The sequence below is a fragment of the Ambystoma mexicanum genome, chromosome 1q (assembly GCF_040938575.1).
Source record: "Ambystoma mexicanum isolate Mex_15411 chromosome 1q, UKY_AmexF1_1, whole genome shotgun sequence".
Taxonomy (NCBI): Eukaryota; Metazoa; Chordata; class Amphibia; order Caudata; family Ambystomatidae; genus Ambystoma; species Ambystoma mexicanum.
The window spans coordinates 5059862-5080035 of record NC_090922.1 but is presented as its reverse complement, the minus strand read 5'-3'; positions in this window follow the sequence as shown (position 1 = coordinate 5080035).

Genomic DNA, 20174 nt, shown 5'->3' with positions numbered 1-20174 from the left:
AAATGGGATATCCAACTCCTTCCCGTTCCAAACCTGATACCCTTCCTATAGCATGAGATGTGATATCCAATTCCTTCCCATCCCAATCCTGAGACACCTCCGATAGCAGAGATGTGATATCTCAATGCTTATAACAAACCTGAGACTCTTCCTATAACATGAGATGTGATATCTAACTCCTTCCCGTTCCAAACCTGAGACCCTTCCTATAGCATGAGATGTGATATCCAACTCCTTCCCATTCCAATCCTGAGACCCTTCCTATAGCATGAGATGTGATATCTCAATGCTTATACCAAATCTGAGACCCTTCCTATAGCATGAGATGTGATATCCAACTCCTTCCCATTCCAATCCTGAGACCCTTATGATAGCATGAGATGTGATATCTCAATGCCTCTAATACCAAACCTGAGATACTTCCGATAGCATGAGATGTGATATCTCAATGCTTCTAATACCAAACCTGAGATCCTTCCTATAACATGAGATGTGATTTCCAAATCCTTCTCCTTCCAAACCTGAGACCCTCCCTTTAGCATGAGATGTCATATACAACTCCTTCCCATTCCAATCCTGAGACCCTTCCTATAGCATGAGATGTGATATCTCAATGCTTATACCAAATCTGAGACCCTTCCTATAGCATGAGATGTGATATCCTCCTGAGACCCTTCCTATAGCATGAGATGTGATATCTCAATGCTTCTACCAAACCTGAGACCCTTCCTTTAGCATGAGATGTGATATCCAACTACTTCCCATATTCCAATCCTGAGACCCTTCCTATAGCATGAGATGTGATATCTCAATACTTCTAATACCAAACCTGAGATCCTTCCGATAACATGAGATGTGATATCCAAATCCTTCCCCTTCCAAACCTGAGACCCTCCCTTTAGCATGAGATGGGATATCCAACTCCTTCCCATTCCAATCCTGAGAACCTTCTGATAGCATGAGATGTGATATCTCAATGCTTCTAATACCAAACCTGAGATCCTTCCGATAGCCTGAGATGTGATATCTCAATGCTTCTAATACCAAACCTGAGATCCTTCCTATAACATGAGATGTGATATCCAAATCCTTCCCCTTCCAAACCTGAGACCCTCCCTTTAGCATGAGATGTGATATCCAACTCCTTCCCATTCTAAATCTGAGACCCTTCTGATAGCATGAGATGTGATATCTCATTGCCTCTAATACCAAACCTGAGATCCTACCTCTAACATGAAATGTGATATCCAACTCTTTCCCCTTCCAAACCTGAGAGCCTTCCTATAGCATGAGATGTGATATCCAAGTCCTTCCCATTCCAATCCTGAGACCCTTCCTATAACATGAGATGTGATATCCAACTCCTTCCAATTCCAACCTGAGACCCTTCCTATAGCATGAGATGTGATATCTCAATGCCTCTAATACCAAACCTGAGATCCTTCCTCTAACATGAAATGTGATATCCAACTCCTTCCCTTTCCAAACCTGAGAGCCTATCTATAGCATGAGATGTGATATCCAAGTCCTTCCCATTCCAATCCTTAGACCCTTCCTACAGCATGCAATATGATATCTCAATGATTCTAATAACAAACCTGAGACCCGTCCTATAACATGAGATGGGATATCCAACTCCTTCCCATTCCAATCCTGAGACACTTCCGATAGCAGAGATGTGATATATCAATGCTTATACCAACCTGAGACTCTTCCTATAACATGAGATGTGATATCCAACTCCTTCCCGTTCCAAACCTGAGACCCTTCCTTTAGCATGAGATGTGATATCCAGCTCCTTCCCATTCCTATCCTGAGACCCTTCTGATAGCATGAGATGTGATATCTCAATGCTTCTAATATCAAAGCTGAGACCCTCCCTATAGCATGATATGTGATATCTAAGTCCTTCCCATTCCAATCCTGAGACCCTTCCTATAGCATGAGATGTGATATCTCAATGCTTCTACCAAACCTGAGACCCTTCCTTTAGCATGAGATGTGATATCCAACTCGTTCCCATTCCAATCCTGAGACCCTTCCTATAGCATGAGATGTGATATCTCAATACTTCTAATACCAAACCTGAGATCCTTCCGATAACATGAGATGTGATATCCAAATCCTTCCCCTTCCAAACCTGAGACCCTCCCTTTAGCATGAGATGTGATATCCAAATCCTTCCCATTCCTATCCTGAGACCCTTCTGATAGCATGAGATGTGATATCTCAATGCTTCTAATACCAAACTTGAGATCCTTCCTATAACATGAGATGTGATATCCAAATCCTTCCCCTTCCAAACCTGAGACCCTCCCTTTAGCATTAGATGTGATATCCAACTCCTTCCCATTCCAATCCTGAGACGCTTCTGATAGCATGAGATGTGATATCTCAATGCCTCTAATACCAAACCTGAGATCCTACCTCTAACATGAAATGTGATATCCAACTCTTTCCCCTTCCAAACCTAAGAGCCTTCCTATAGCATGAGATGTGATATCCAAGTCCTTACCATTCCAATCATGAGACCCTTCCTATAACATGAGATGGGATATCTAACTCCTTCCCATTCCAATCCTGAGACCCTTCCGATAGCAGAGATGTGATATCTCAATGCTTATACCAAACCTGAGACCCTTCCTACGGCATGAGATGTCATATACAACTCCTTCCCATTCCAATCCTGAGACCCTTCCTATAGCATGATATGTGATATCTCAATGCTTCTACCAAACCTGAGACCCTTTCTTTAGCATGAGATGTGATATCCAACTCGTTCCCATTCCAATCCTGAGACCCTTCCTATAGCATGAGATGTGATATCTCAATACTTCTAATACCAAACCTGAGATCCTTCCAATAACATGAGATGTGATATCCAAATCCTTCCCCTTTCAAACCTGAGACCCTCCCTTTAGCATGAGATGTGATATCCAACTCCTTCCCATTCCTATCCTGAGACCCTTCTGATAGCATGAGATGTGATATCTCAATGCTTCTAATACCAAACTTGAGATCCTTCCTATAACATGAGATGTGATATCCAAATCCTTCCCCTTCCAAACCTGAGACCCTCCCTTTAGCATGAGATGTGATATCCAACTCCTTCCCATTCCAATCCTGAGACGCTTCTGATAGCATGAGATGTGATATCTCAATGCCTCTAATACCAAACCTGAGATCCTACCTCTAACATGAAATGTGATATCCAACTCTTTCCCCTTCCAAACCTAAGAGCCTTCCTATAGCATGAGATGTGATATCCAAGTCCTTCCCATTGCAATCATGAGACCCTTCCTATAACATGAGATGGGATATCCAACTCCTTCCCATTCCAATCCTGAGACCCTTCCGATAGCAGAGATGTGATATCTCAATGCTTATACCAAACCTGAGACCCTTCCTACGGCATGAGATGTCATATACAACTCCTTCCCATTCCAATCCTGAGACCCTTCCTATAGCATGAGATGTGATATCTCAATGCTTCTACCAAACCTGAGACCCTTCCTTTAGCATGAGATGTGATATCCAACTCGTTCCCATTCCAATCCTGAGACCCTTCCTATAGCATGAGATGTGATATCTCAATACTTCTAATACCAAACCTGAGATCCTTCCGATAACATGAGATGTGATATCCAAATCCTTCCCCTTCCAAACCTGAGACCCTCCCTTTAGCATGAGATGTGATATCCAACTCCTTCCCATTCCTATCCTGAGACCCTTCTGATAGCATGAGATGTGATATCTCAATGCTTCTAATACCAAACTTCAGATCCTTCCTATAACATGAGATGTGATATCCAAATCCTTCCCCTTCCAAACCTGAGACCCTCCCTTTAGCATGAGATGTGATATCCAACTCCTTCCCATTCCAATCCTGAGACCCTTCTGATAGCATGAGATGTGATATCTCAATGCCTCTAATACCAAACCTGAGATCCTACCTCTAACATGAAATGTGATATCCAACTCTTTCCCCTTCCAAACCTAAGAGCCTTCCTATAGCATGAGATGTGATATCCAAGTCCTTCCCATTCCAATCATGAGACCCTTCCTATAACATGAGATGGGATATCCAACTCCTTCCCATTCCAATCCTGAGACCCTTCCGATAGCAGAGATGTGATATCTCAATGCTTATACCAAACCTGAGACCCTTCCTACGGCATGAGATGTCATATACAACTCCTTCCCATTCCAATCCTGAGACCCTTCCTATAGCATGAGATGTGATGTCTCAATGCTTCTAATACCAAACCTGAGATCCTTCCTATAACATGAGATGTGATATCCAACTCCTTCCCATTCCAATCCTGAGACCCTTCCTATAGCTTGAGATGTGATATCTCAATGCTTATACCAAACCTGAGACCCTTCCTATAGCATGAGATGTGATATCCAACAGCTTCCCATTCCAATCCTGAGACCCTTCCTATAGCATGAGATGTGATATCTCAATGCTTCTAATACCAAACCTGAGACTCTTCCTATAACATGAGATGGGATATCCAACTCCTTCCCATTCCAATCCTGAGACCCTTACGATAGCAGAGATGTGATATCTCAAGGCTTATACCAAACCTGAGACCCTTCCTACGGCATGAGATGTCATATACAACTCCTTCCCATTCCAATCCTGAGACCCTTCCCATAGCATGAGATGTGATATCTCAATGCTTATACCAAACCTGAGACCCTTCATATAGCATGAGATGTGATATCCAACTCCTTCCCATTCCAATCCTGAGACCCTTCCTATAGCATGAGATGTGATGTCTCAATGCTTCTAATACCAAACCTGAGATCCTTCCTAAAACATGACATGTGGTATCCAACTCCTTCCATTCCAATCCTGAGACCCTTCCTATAGCATGAGATGTGATATCTCAATGCTTCTAATATCAAACTTGAGACCCTCCCTATAGCATGAGATGTGATATCCAAGTCCTTCCCATTCCAATCCTGAGACACTTCCTATAGCATGAGATGTGATATCTCAATGCTTCTAATACCAAACCTGAGACTCTTCCTATAACATGAGATGGGATATCCAACTCCTTCCCATTCCAATCCTGAGACCCTTCCAAAAGCATAGATGTGATATCTCAATGCTTATACCAAACCTGAGACCCTTCCTATGGCATGTAATGTCATATACATATCCTTCCCATTCCAATCCTGAGACCCTTCCTATAGCATGAGATGTGATATCTCAATGCTTATACCAAACCTGAGACCATTCCTATAGCATGAGATGTGATATCTAACTCCTTCCCATTCCAATCCTGAGACCCTTCCTATAGCATGAGATGTGATATCTCAATGCCTCTAATACCAAACCTGAGATCCTTCCTCTAACATGAAATGTGATATCCAACTCCTTCCCTTTCCAAACCTGAGAGCCTACCTATAGCATGAGATGTGATATCCAAGTCCTTCCAATTCCAATCCTTAGACCCTTCCTATAGCATGCAATATGATATCTCAATGATTCTAATAATAAACCTGAGACCCGTCCTATAACATGAGATGGGATATCCAACTCCTTCCCATTCCAATCCTGAGACCCTTCCGATAGCAGAGATGTGATATCTCAATGCTTATACCAAACCTGAGACCCTTCCTACGGCATGAGATGTCACATACAACTCCTTCCCATTCCAATCCTGAGACCCTTCCTATAGCATGAGATGTGATATCTGAATGCTTATACCAAACCTGAGACCCTTCATATAGCATGAGATGTGATATCCAACTCCTTCCCATTACAATCCTGAGACCCTTCCTATAGCATGAGATGTGATGTCTCAATGCTTCTAATACCAAACCTGATATCCTTCCTATAACATGAGATGTGATATCCAACTCCTTCCATTCCAATCCTGAGACCCTTCCTATAGCATGAGATGTGATATCTCAATGCTTCTAATATCAAACTTGAGACCCTCCCTATAGCATGAGATGTGATATCCAATTCCTTCCCATTCCAATCCTGAGACACTTCCGATAGCATGAGATGTGATATCTCAATGCTTCTAATACCAAACCTGAGACTCTTCCTATAACATGAGATGGGATATCCAACTCCTTCCGATTCCAATCCTGAGACCCTTCCAAAAGCAGAGATGTGATATCTCAATGCTTATACCAAACCTGAGACCCTTCCTATGGCATGAGATGTCATATACATATCCTTCCCATTCCAATCCTGAGACCCTTCCTATAGCATGAGATGTGATATCTCAATGCTTATACCAAACCTGAGACCCTTCCTATAGCATGAGATGTGATATCCAAGTCCTTCCCATTTTAATCCTGAGACCCTTCCTATAGCATGAGATGTGATATCTCAATGCTTCTAATACCAAACCTGAGACCCTTCCTATAACATGAATTCTGATATCCAAGTCCTTCCCATTCCAATCCTGAGACCCTTCCAATAGCAGAGATGTGATATCTAATGCTTCTAATATCAAACCTGAGACCTGTCCTATAACATGAAATGGGATATCCAACTCCTTCCCGTTCCAAACCTGATACCCTTCCTATAGCATGAGATGTGATATCCAATTCCTTCCCATCCCAATCCTGAGACACCTCCGATAGCAGAGATGTGATATCTCAATGCTTATAACAAACCTGAGACTCTTCCTATAACATGAGATGTGATATCTAACTCCTTCCCGTTCCAAACCTGAGACCCTTCCTATAGCATGAGATGTGATATCCAACTCCTTCCCATTCCAATCCTGAGACCCTTCCTATAGCATGAGATGTGATATCTCAATGCTTATACCAAATCTGAGACCCTTCCTATAGCATGAGATGTGATATCCAACTCCTTCCCATTCCAATCCTGAGACCCTTCCTATAGCGTGAGATGTGATATCTCAATGCTTCTAATACCAAACCTGAGATCCTTCCTATAACAAGAGATGTGATATCCAACTCCTTCCCATTCCAATCCTGAGACCCTTATGATAGCATGAGATGTGATATCTCAATGCCTCTAATACCAAACCTGAGATACTTCCGATAGCATGAGATGTGATATCTCAATGCTTCTAATACCAAACCTGAGATCCTTCCTATAACATGAGATGTGATTTCCAAATCCTTCTCCTTCCAAACCTGAGACCCTCCCTTTAGCATGAGATGTCATATACAACTCCTTCCCATTCCAATCCTGAGACCCTTCCTATAGCATGAGATGTGATATCTCAATGCTTATACCAAATCTGAGACCCTTCCTATAGCATGAGATGTGATATCCAACTCCTTCCCATTCCAATCCTGAGACCCTTCCTATAGCATGGGATGTGATGTCTCAATGCTTCTAATACCAAACCTGAGATCCTTCCTATAACATGAGATGTGATATCCAACTCCTTCCCATTCCAATCCTGAGACCCTTATGATAGCATGAGATGTGATATCTCAATGCCTCTTATACCAAACCTGAGATCCTTCCGATAGCATGAGATGTGATATCTCAATGCTTCTAATACCAAACCTGAGATCCTTCCTATAATATGAGATGTGATTTCCAAATCCTTCCCCTTCCAAACCTGAGACCCTCCCTTTAGCATGAGATGTGATATCCAACTCCTTCCCATTCCAATCCTGAGACCCTTCTGATAGCATGAGATGTGATATCTCAATGCCTCTAATGCCAAACCTGAGATCCTACCTCTAACATGAAATGTGATATCCATCTCCTTCCCTTTCCAAACCTGAGACCCTGCCTATAGCATGAGATGTGATATCCAAGTCCTTCCCATTCCAATCCTGAGACCCTTCCTATAGCATGTGATGTGATATCTCAATGCTTATACCAAACCTGAGACCCGTCCTATGGCATGAGATGTCATATACAACTCCTTCCCATTCCAATCCTGAGACCCTGCCTATAGCATGAGATGTGATATCCAAATCCTTCCCATTCCTATCCTGAGACCCTTCTGATAGCATGAGATGTGATATCTCAATGCTTCTAATACCAAACTTGAGATCCTTCCTATAACATGAGATGTGATATCCAAATCCTTCCCCTTCCAAACCTGAGACCCTCCCTTTAGCATTAGATGTGATATCCAACTCCTTCCCATTCCAATCCTGAGACGCTTCTGATAGCATGAGATGTGATATCTCAATGCCTCTAATACCAAACCTGAGATCCTACCTCTAACATGAAATGTGATATCCAACTCTTTCCCCTTCCAAACCTAAGAGCCTTCCTATAGCATGAGATGTGATATCCAAGTCCTTACCATTCCAATCATGAGACCCTTCCTATAACATGAGATGGGATATCCAACTCCTTCCCATTCCAATCCTGAGACCCTTCCGATAGCAGAGATGTGATATCTCAATGCTTATACCAAACCTGAGACCCTTCCTACGGCATGAGATGTCATATACAACTCCTTCCCATTCCAATCCTGAGACCCTTCCTATAGCATGATATGTGATATCTCAATGCTTCTACCAAACCTGAGACCCTTTCTTTAGCATGAGATGTGATATCCAACTCGTTCCCATTCCAATCCTGAGACCCTTCCTATAGCATGAGATGTGATATCTCAATACTTCTAATACCAAACCTGAGATCCTTCCAATAACATGAGATGTGATATCCAAATCCTTCCCCTTTCAAACCTGAGACCCTCCCTTTAGCATGAGATGTGATATCCAACTCCTTCCCATTCCTATCCTGAGACCCTTCTGATAGCATGAGATGTGATATCTCAATGCTTCTAATACCAAACTTGAGATCCTTCCTATAACATGAGATGTGATATCCAAATCCTTCCCCTTCCAAACCTGAGACCCTCCCTTTAGCATGAGATGTGATATCCAACTCCTTCCCATTCCAATCCTGAGACGCTTCTGATAGCATGAGATGTGATATCTCAATGCCTCTAATACCAAACCTGAGATCCTACCTCTAACATGAAATGTGATATCCAACTCTTTCCCCTTCCAAACCTAAGAGCCTTCCTATAGCATGAGATGTGATATCCAAGTCCTTCCCATTGCAATCATGAGACCCTTCCTATAACATGAGATGGGATATCCAACTCCTTCCCATTCCAATCCTGAGACCCTTCCGATAGCAGAGATGTGATATCTCAATGCTTATACCAAACCTGAGACCCTTCCTACGGCATGAGATGTCATATACAACTCCTTCCCATTCCAATCCTGAGACCCTTCCTATAGCATGAGATGTGATATCTCAATGCTTCTACCAAACCTGAGACCCTTCCTTTAGCATGAGATGTGATATCCAACTCGTTCCCATTCCAATCCTGAGACCCTTCCTATAGCATGAGATGTGATATCTCAATACTTCTAATACCAAACCTGAGATCCTTCCGATAACATGAGATGTGATATCCAAATCCTTCCCCTTCCAAACCTGAGACCCTCCCTTTAGCATGAGATGTGATATCCAACTCCTTCCCATTCCAATCCTGAGACCCTTCTGATAGCATGAGATGTGATATCTCAATGCCTCTAATACCAAACCTGAGATCCTACCTCTAACATGAAATGTGATATCCAACTCTTTCCCCTTCCAAACCTAAGAGCCTTCCTATAGCATGAGATGTGATATCCAAGTCCTTCCCATTCCAATCATGAGACCCTTCCTATAACATGAGATGGGATATCCAACTCCTTCCCATTCCAATCCTGAGACCCTTCCGATAGCAGAGATGTGATATCTCAATGCTTATACCAAACCTGAGACCCTTCCTACGGCATGAGATGTCATATACAACTCCTTCCCATTCCAATCCTGAGACCCTTCCTATAGCATGAGATGTGATGTCTCAATGCTTCTAATACCAAACCTGAGATCCTTCCTATAACATGAGATGTGATATCCAACTCCTTCCCATTCCAATCCTGAGACCCTTCCTATAGCTTGAGATGTGATATCTCAATGCTTATACCAAACCTGAGACCCTTCCTATAGCATGAGATGTGATATCCAACAGCTTCCCATTCCAATCCTGAGACCCTTCCTATAGCATGAGATGTGATATCTCAATGCTTCTAATACCAAACCTGAGACTCTTCCTATAACATGAGATGGGATATCCAACTCCTTCCCATTCCAATCCTGAGACCCTTACGATAGCAGAGATGTGATATCTCAAGGCTTATACCAAACCTGAGACCCTTCCTACGGCATGAGATGTCATATACAACTCCTTCCCATTCCAATCCTGAGACCCTTCCTATAGCATGAGATGTGATATCTCAATGCTTATACCAAACCTGAGACCCTTCATATAGCATGAGATGTGATATCCAACTCCTTCCCATTCCAATCCTGAGACCCTTCCTATAGCATGAGATGTGATGTCTCAATGCTTCTAATACCAAACCTGAGATCCTTCCTAAAACATGAGATGTGGTATCCAACTCCTTCCATTCCAATCCTGAGACCCTTCCTATAGCATGAGATGTGATATCTCAATGCTTCTAATATCAAACTTGAGACCCTCCCTATAGCATGAGATGTGATATCCAAGTCCTTCCCATTCCAATCCTGAGACACTTCCTATAGCATGAGATGTGATATCTCAATGCTTCTAATACCAAACCTGAGACTCTTCCTATAACATGAGATGGGATATCCAACTCCTTCCCATTCCAATCCTGAGACCCTTCCAAAAGCATAGATGTGATATCTCAATGCTTATACCAAACCTGAGACCCTTCCTATGGCATGAAATGTCATATACATATCCTTCCCATTCCAATCCTGAGACCCTTCCTATAGCATGAGATGTGATATCTCAATGCTTATACCAAACCTGAGACCCTTCCTATAGCATGAGATGTGATATCTAACTCCTTCCCATTCCAATCCTGAGACCCTTCCTATAGCATGAGATGTGATATCTCAATGCCTCTAATACCAAACCTGAGATCCTTCCTCTAACATGAAATGTGATATCCAACTCCTTCCCTTTCCAAACCTGAGAGCCTACCTATAGCATGAGATGTGATATCCAAGTCCTTCCAATTCCAATCCTTAGACCCTTCCTATAGCATGCAATATGATATCTCAATGATTCTAATAATAAACCTGAGACCCGTCCTATAACATGAGATGGGATATCCAACTCTTTCCCCTTCCAAACCTAAGAGCCTTCCTATAGCATGAGATGTGATATCCAAGTCCTTCCCATTCCAATCATGAGACCCTTCCTATAACATGAGATGGGATATCCAACTCCTTCCCATTCCAATCCTGAGACCCTTCCGATAGCAGAGGTGTGATATCTCAATGCTTATACCAAACCTGAGACCCTTCCTACGGCATGAGATGTCATATACAACTCCTTCCCATTCCAATCCTGAGACCCTTCCTATAGCATGAGATGTGATGTCTCAATGCTTCTAATACCAAACCTGAGATCCTTCCTATAACATGAGATGTGATATCCAACTCCTTCCCATTCCAATCCTGAGACCCTTCCTATAGCTCGAGATGTGATATCTCAATGCTTATACCAAACCTGAGACCCTTCCTATAGCATGAGATGTGATATCCAACAGCTTCCCATTCCAATCCTGAGACCCTTCCTATAGCATGAGATGTGATATCTCAATGCTTCTAATACCAAACCTGAGACTCTTCCTATAACATGAGATGGGATATCCAACTCCTTCCCATTCCAATCCTGAGACCCTTACGATAGCAGAGATGTGATATCTCAAGGCTTATACCAAACCTGAGACCCTTCCTACGGCATGAGATGTCATATACAACTCCTTCCCATTCCAATCCTGAGACCCTTCCTATAGCATGAGATGTGATATCTCAATGCTTATACCAAACCTGTGACCCTTCATATAGCATGAGATGTGATATCCAACTCCTTCCCATTCCAATCCTGAGACCCTTCCTATAGCATGAGATGTGATGTCTCAATGCTTCTAATACCAAACCTGAGATCCTTCCTAAAACATGAGATGTGGTATCCAACTCCTTCCATTCCAATCCTGAGACCCTTCCTATAGCATGAGATGTGATATCTCAATGCTTCTAATATCAAACTTGAGACCCTCCCTATAGCATGAGATGTGATATCCAAGTCCTTCCCATTCCAATCCTGAGACACTTCCTATAGCATGAGATGTGATATCTCAATGCTTCTAATACCAAACCTGAGACTCTTCCTATAACATGAGATGGGATATCCAACTCCTTCCCATTCCAATCCTGAGACCCTTCCAAAAGCATAGATGTGATATCTCAATGCTTATACCAAACCTGAGACCCTTCCTATGGCATGAAATGTCATATACATATCCTTCCCATTCCAATCCTGAGACCCTTCCTATAGCATGAGATGTGATATCTCAATGCTTATACCAAACCTGAGACCCTTCCTATAGCATGAGATGTGATATCTAACTCCTTCCCATTCCAATCCTGAGACCCTTCCTATAGCATGAGATGTGATATCTCAATGCCTCTAATACCAAACCTGAGATCCTTCCTCTAACATGAAATGTGATATCCAACTCCTTCCCTTTCCAAACCTGAGAGCCTACCTATAGCATGAGATGTGATATCCAAGTCCTTCCAATTCCAATCCTTAGACCCTTCCTATAGCATGCAATATGATATCTCAATGATTCTAATAATAAACCTGAGACCCGTCCTATAACATGAGATGGGATATCCAACTCCTTCCCATTCCAATCCTGAGACCCTTCCGATAGCAGAGATGTGATATCTCAATGCTTATACCAAACCTGAGACCCTTCCTACGGCATGAGATGTCATATACAACTCCTTCCCATTCCAATCCTGAGACCCTTCCTATAGCATGAGATGTGATATCTGAATGCTTATACCAAACCTGAGACCCTTCATATAGCATGAGATGTGATATCCAACTCCTTCCCATTACAATCCTGAGACCCTTCCTATAGCATGAGATGTGATGTCTCAATGCTTCTAATACCAAACCTGATATCGTTCCTATAACATGAGATGTGATATCCAACTCCTTCCATTCCAATCCTGAGACCCTTCCTATAGCATGAGATGTGATATCTCAATGCTTCTAATATCAAACTTGAGACCCTCCCTATAGCATGAGATGTGATATCCAATTCCTTCCCATTCCAATCCTGAGACACTTCCGATAGCATGAGATGTGATATCTCAATGCTTCTAATACCAAACCTGAGACTCTTCCTATAACATGAGATGGGATATCCAACTCCTTCCGATTCCAATCCTGAGACCCTTCCAAAAGCAGAGATGTGATATCTCAATGCTTATACCAAACCTGAGACCCTTCCTATGGCATGAGATGTCATATACATATCCTTCCCATTCCAATCCTGAGACCCTTCCTATAGCATGAGATGTGATATCTCAATGCTTATACCAAACCTGAGACCCTTCCTATAGCATGAGATGTGATATCCAAGTCCTTCCCATTTTAATCCTGAGACCCTTCCTATAGCATGAGATGTGATATCTCAATGCTTCTAATACCAAACCTGAGACCCTTCCTATAACATGAATTCTGATATCCAAGTCCTTCCCATTCCAATCCTGAGACCCTTCCAATAGCAGAGATGTGATATCTAATGCTTCTAATATCAAACCTGAGACCTGTCCTATAACATGAAATGGGATATCCAACTCCTTCCCGTTCCAAACCTGATACCCTTCCTATAGCATGAGATGTGATATCCAATTCCTTCCCATCCCAATCCTGAGACACCTCCGATAGCAGAGATGTGATATCTCAATGCTTATAACAAACCTGAGACTCTTCCTATAACATGAGATGTGATATCTAACTCCTTCCCGTTCCAAACCTGAGACCCTTCCTATAGCATGAGATGTGATATCCAACTCCTTCCCATTCCAATCCTGAGACCCTTCCTATAGCATGAGATGTGATATCTCAATGCTTATACCAAATCTGAGACCCTTCCTATAGCATGAGATGTGATATCCAACTCCTTCCCATTCCAATCCTGAGACCCTTATGATAGCATGAGATGTGATATCTCAATGCCTCTAATACCAAACCTGAGATACTTCCGATAGCATGAGATGTGATATCTCAATGCTTCTAATACCAAACCTGAGATCCTTCCTATAACATGAGATGTGATTTCCAAATCCTTCTCCTTCCAAACCTGAGACCCTCCCTTTAGCATGAGATGTCATATACAACTCCTTCCCATTCCAATCCTGAGACCCTTCCTATAGCATGAGATGTGATATCTCAATGCTTATACCAAATCTGAGACCCTTCCTATAGCATGAGATGTGATATCCTCCTGAGACCCTTCCTATAGCATGAGATGTGATATCTCAATGCTTCTACCAAACCTGAGACCCTTCCTTTAGCATGAGATGTGATATCCAACTACTTCCCATATTCCAATCCTGAGACCCTTCCTATAGCATGAGATGTGATATCTCAATACTTCTAATACCAAACCTGAGATCCTTCCGATAACATGAGATGTGATATCCAAATCCTTCCCCTTCCAAACCTGAGACCCTCCCTTTAGCATGAGATGGGATATCCAACTCCTTCCCATTCCAATCCTGAGAACCTTCTGATAGCATGAGATGTGATATCTCAATGCTTCTAATACCAAACCTGAGATCCTTCCGATAGCCTGAGATGTGATATCTCAATGCTTCTAATACCAAACCTGAGATCCTTCCTATAACATGAGATGTGATATCCAAATCCTTCCCCTTCCAAACCTGAGACCCTCCCTTTAGCATGAGATGTGATATCCAACTCCTTCCCATTCTAAATCTGAGACCCTTCTGATAGCATGAGATGTGATATCTCATTGCCTCTAATACCAAACCTGAGATCCTACCTCTAACATGAAATGTGATATCCAACTCTTTCCCCTTCCAAACCTGAGAGCCTTCCTATAGCATGAGATGTGATATCCAAGTCCTTCCCATTCCAATCCTGAGACCCTTCCTATAACATGAGATGTGATATCCAACTCCTTCCAATTCCAACCTGAGACCCTTCCTATAGCATGAGATGTGATATCTCAATGCCTCTAATACCAAACCTGAGATCCTTCCTCTAACATGAAATGTGATATCCAACTCCTTCCCTTTCCAAACCTGAGAGCCTATCTATAGCATGAGATGTGATATCCAAGTCCTTCCCATTCCAATCCTTAGACCCTTCCTACAGCATGCAATATGATATCTCAATGATTCTAATAACAAACCTGAGACCCGTCCTATAACATGAGATGGGATATCCAACTCCTTCCCATTCCAATCCTGAGACACTTCCGATAGCAGAGATGTGATATATCAATGCTTATACCAACCTGAGACTCTTCCTATAACATGAGATGTGATATCCAACTCCTTCCCGTTCCAAACCTGAGACCCTTCCTTTAGCATGAGATGTGATATCCAGCTCCTTCCCATTCCTATCCTGAGACCCTTCTGATAGCATGAGATGTGATATCTCAATGCTTCTAATATCAAAGCTGAGACCCTCCCTATAGCATGATATGTGATATCTAAGTCCTTCCCATTCCAATCCTGAGACCCTTCCTATAGCATGAGATGTGATATCTCAATGCTTCTACCAAACCTGAGACCCTTCCTTTAGCATGAGATGTGATATCCAACTCGTTCCCATTCCAATCCTGAGACCCTTCCTATAGCATGAGATGTGATATCTCAATACTTCTAATACCAAACCTGAGATCCTTCCGATAACATGAGATGTGATATCCAAATCCTTCCCCTTCCAAACCTGAGACCCTCCCTTTAGCATGAGATGTGATATCCAAATCCTTCCCATTCCTATCCTGAGACCCTTCTGATAGCATGAGATGTGATATCTCAATGCTTCTAATACCAAACTTGAGATCCTTCCTATAACATGAGATGTGATATCCAAATCCTTCCCCTTCCAAACCTGAGACCCTCCCTTTAGCATTAGATGTGATATCCAACTCCTTCCCATTCCAATCCTGAGACGCTTCTGATAGCATGAGATGTGATATCTCAATGCCTCTAATACCAAACCTGAGATCCTACCTCTAACATGAAATGTGATATCCAACTCTTTCCCCTTCCAAACCTAAGAGCCTTCCTATAGCATGAGATGTGATATCCAAGTCCTTACCATTCCAATCATGAGACCCTTCCTATAACATGAGATGGGATATCCAACTCCTTCCCATTCCAATCCTGAGACCCTTCCGATAGCAGAGATGTGATATCTCAATGCTTATACCAAACCTGAGACCCTTCCTACGGCATGAGATGTCATATACAACTCCTTCCCATTCCAATCCTGAGACCCTTCCTATAGCATGATATGTGATATCTCAATGCTTCTACCAAACCTGAGACCCTTTCTTTAGCATGAGATGTGATATCCAACTCGTTCCCATTCCAATCCTGAGACCCTTCCTATAGCATGAGATGTGATATCTCAATACTTCTAATACCAAACCTGAGATCCTTCCAATAACATGAGATGTGATATCCAAATCCTTCCCCTTTCAAACCTGAGACCCTCCCTTTAGCATGAGATGTGATATCCAACTCCTTCCCATTCCTATCCTGAGACCCTTCTGATAGCATGAGATGTGATATCTCAATGCTTCTAATACCAAACTTGAGATCCTTCCTATAACATGAGATGTGATATCCAAATCCTTCCCCTTCCAAACCTGAGACCCTCCCTTTAGCATGAGATGTGATATCCAACTCCTTCCCATTCCAATCCTGAGACGCTTCTGATAGCATGAGATGTGATATCTCAATGCCTCTAATACCAAACCTGAGATCCTACCTCTAACATGAAATGTGATATCCAACTCTTTCCCCTTCCAAACCTAAGAGCCTTCCTATAGCATGAGATGTGATATCCAAGTCCTTCCCATTGCAATCATGAGACCCTTCCTATAACATGAGATGGGATATCCAACTCCTTCCCATTCCAATCCTGAGACCCTTCCGATAGCAGAGATGTGATATCTCAATGCTTATACCAAACCTGAGACCCTTCCTACGGCATGAGATGTCATATACAACTCCTTCCCATTCCAATCCTGAGACCCTTCCTATAGCATGAGATGTGATATCTCAATGCTTCTACCAAACCTGAGACCCTTCCTTTAGCATGAGATGTGATATCCAACTCGTTCCCATTCCAATCCTGAGACCCTTCCTATAGCATGAGATGTGATATCTCAATACTTCTAATACCAAACCTGAGATCCTTCCGATAACATGAGATGTGATATCCAAATCCTTCCCCTTCCAAACCTGAGACCCTCCCTTTAGCATGAGATGTGATATCCAACTCCTTCCCATTCCTATCCTGAGACCCTTCTGATAGCATGAGATGTGATATCTCAATGCTTCTAATACCAAACTTCAGATCCTTCCTATAACATGAGATGTGATATCCAAATCCTTCCCCTTCCAAACCTGAGACCCTCCCTTTAGCATGAGATGTGATATCCAACTCCTTCCCATTCCAATCCTGAGACCCTTCTGATAGCATGAGATGTGATATCTCAATGCCTCTAATACCAAACCTGAGATCCTACCTCTAACATGAAATGTGATATCCAACTCTTTCCCCTTCCAAACCTAAGAGCCTTCCTATAGCATGAGATGTGATATCCAAGTCCTTCCCATTCCAATCATGAGACCCTTCCTATAACATGAGATGGGATATCCAACTCCTTCCCATTCCAATCCTGAGACCCTTCCGATAGCAGAGATGTGATATCTCAATGCTTATACCAAACCTGAGACCCTTCCTACGGCATGAGATGTCATATACAACTCCTTCCCATTCCAATCCTGAGACCCTTCCTATAGCATGAGATGTGATGTCTCAATGCTTCTAATACCAAACCTGAGATCCTTCCTATAACATGAGATGTGATATCCAACTCCTTCCCATTCCAATCCTGAGACCCTTCCTATAGCTTGAGATGTGATATCTCAATGCTTATACCAAACCTGAGACCCTTCCTATAGCATGAGATGTGATATCCAACAGCTTCCCATTCCAATCCTGAGACCCTTCCTATAGCATGAGATGTGATATCTCAATGCTTCTAATACCAAACCTGAGACTCTTCCTATAACATGAGATGGGATATCCAACTCCTTCCCATTCCAATCCTGAGACCCTTACGATAGCAGAGATGTGATATCTCAAGGCTTATACCAAACCTGAGACCCTTCCTACGGCATGAGATGTCATATACAACTCCTTCCCATTCCAATCCTGAGACCCTTCCCATAGCATGAGATGTGATATCTCAATGCTTATACCAAACCTGAGACCCTTCATATAGCATGAGATGTGATATCCAACTCCTTCCCATTCCAATCCTGAGACCCTTCCTATAGCATGAGATGTGATGTCTCAATGCTTCTAATACCAAACCTGAGATCCTTCCTAAAACATGACATGTGGTATCCAACTCCTTCCATTCCAATCCTGAGACCCTTCCTATAGCATGAGATGTGATATCTCAATGCTTCTAATATCAAACTTGAGACCCTCCCTATAGCATGAGATGTGATATCCAAGTCCTTCCCATTCCAATCCTGAGACACTTCCTATAGCATGAGATGTGATATCTCAATGCTTCTAATACCAAACCTGAGACTCTTCCTATAACATGAGATGGGATATCCAACTCCTTCCCATTCCAATCCTGAGACCCTTCCAAAAGCATAGATGTGATATCTCAATGCTTATACCAAACCTGAGACCCTTCCTATGGCATGAAATGTCATATACATATCCTTCCCATTCCAATCCTGAGACCCTTCCTATAGCATGAGATGTGATATCTCAATGCTTATACCAAACCTGAGACCCTTCCTATAGCATGAGATGTGATATCTAACTCCTTCCCATTCCAATCCTGAGACCCTTCCTATAGCATGAGATGTGATATCTCAATGCCTCTAATACCAAACCTGAGATCCTTCCTCTAACATGAAATGTGATATCCAACTCCTTCCCTTTCCAAACCTGAGAGCCTACCTATAGCATGAGATGTGATATCCAAGTCCTTCCAATTCCAATCCTTAGACCCTTCCTATAGCATGCAATATGATATCTCAATGATTCTAATAATAAACCTGAGACCCGTCCTATAACATGAGATGGGATATCCAACTCCTTCCCATTCCAATCCTGAGACCCTTCCGATAGCAGAGATGTGATATCTCAATGCTTATACCAAACCTGAGACCCTTCCTACGGCATAAGATGTCACATACAACTCCTTCCCATTCCAATCCTGAGACCCTTCCTATAGCATGAGATGTGATATCTGAATGCTTATACCAAACCTGAGACCCTTCATATAGCATGAGATGTGATATCCAACTCCTTCCCATTACAATCCTGAGACCCTTCCTATAGCATGAGATGTGATGTCTCAATGCTTCTAATACCAAACCTGATATCCTTCATATAACATGAGATGTGATATCCAACTCCTTCCATTCCAATCCTGAGACCCTTCCTATAGCATGAGATGTGATATCTCAATGCTTCTAATATCAAACTTGAGACCCTCCCTATAGCATGAGATGTGATATCCAATTCCTTCCCATTCCAATCCTGAGACACTTCCGATAGCATGAGATGTGATATCTCAATGCTTCTAATACCAAACCTGAGACTCTTCCTATAACATGAGATGGGATATCCAACTCCTTCCGATTCCAATCCTGAGACCCTTCCAAAAGCAGAGATGTGATATCTCAATGCTTATACCAAACCTGAGACCCTTCCTATGGCATGAGATGTCATATACATATCCTTCCCATTCCAATCCTGAGACCCTTCCTATAGCATGAGATGTGATATCTCAATGCTTATACCAAACCTGAGACCCTTCCTATAGCATGAGATGTGATATCCAAGTCCTTCCCATTTTAATCCTGAGACCCTTCCTATAGCATGAGATGTGATATCTCAATGCTTCTAATACCAAACCTGAGACCCTTCCTATAACATGAATTCTGATATCCAAGTCCTTCCCATTCCAATCCTGAGACCCTTCCAATAGCAGAGATGTGATATCTAATGCTTCTAATATCAAACCTGAGA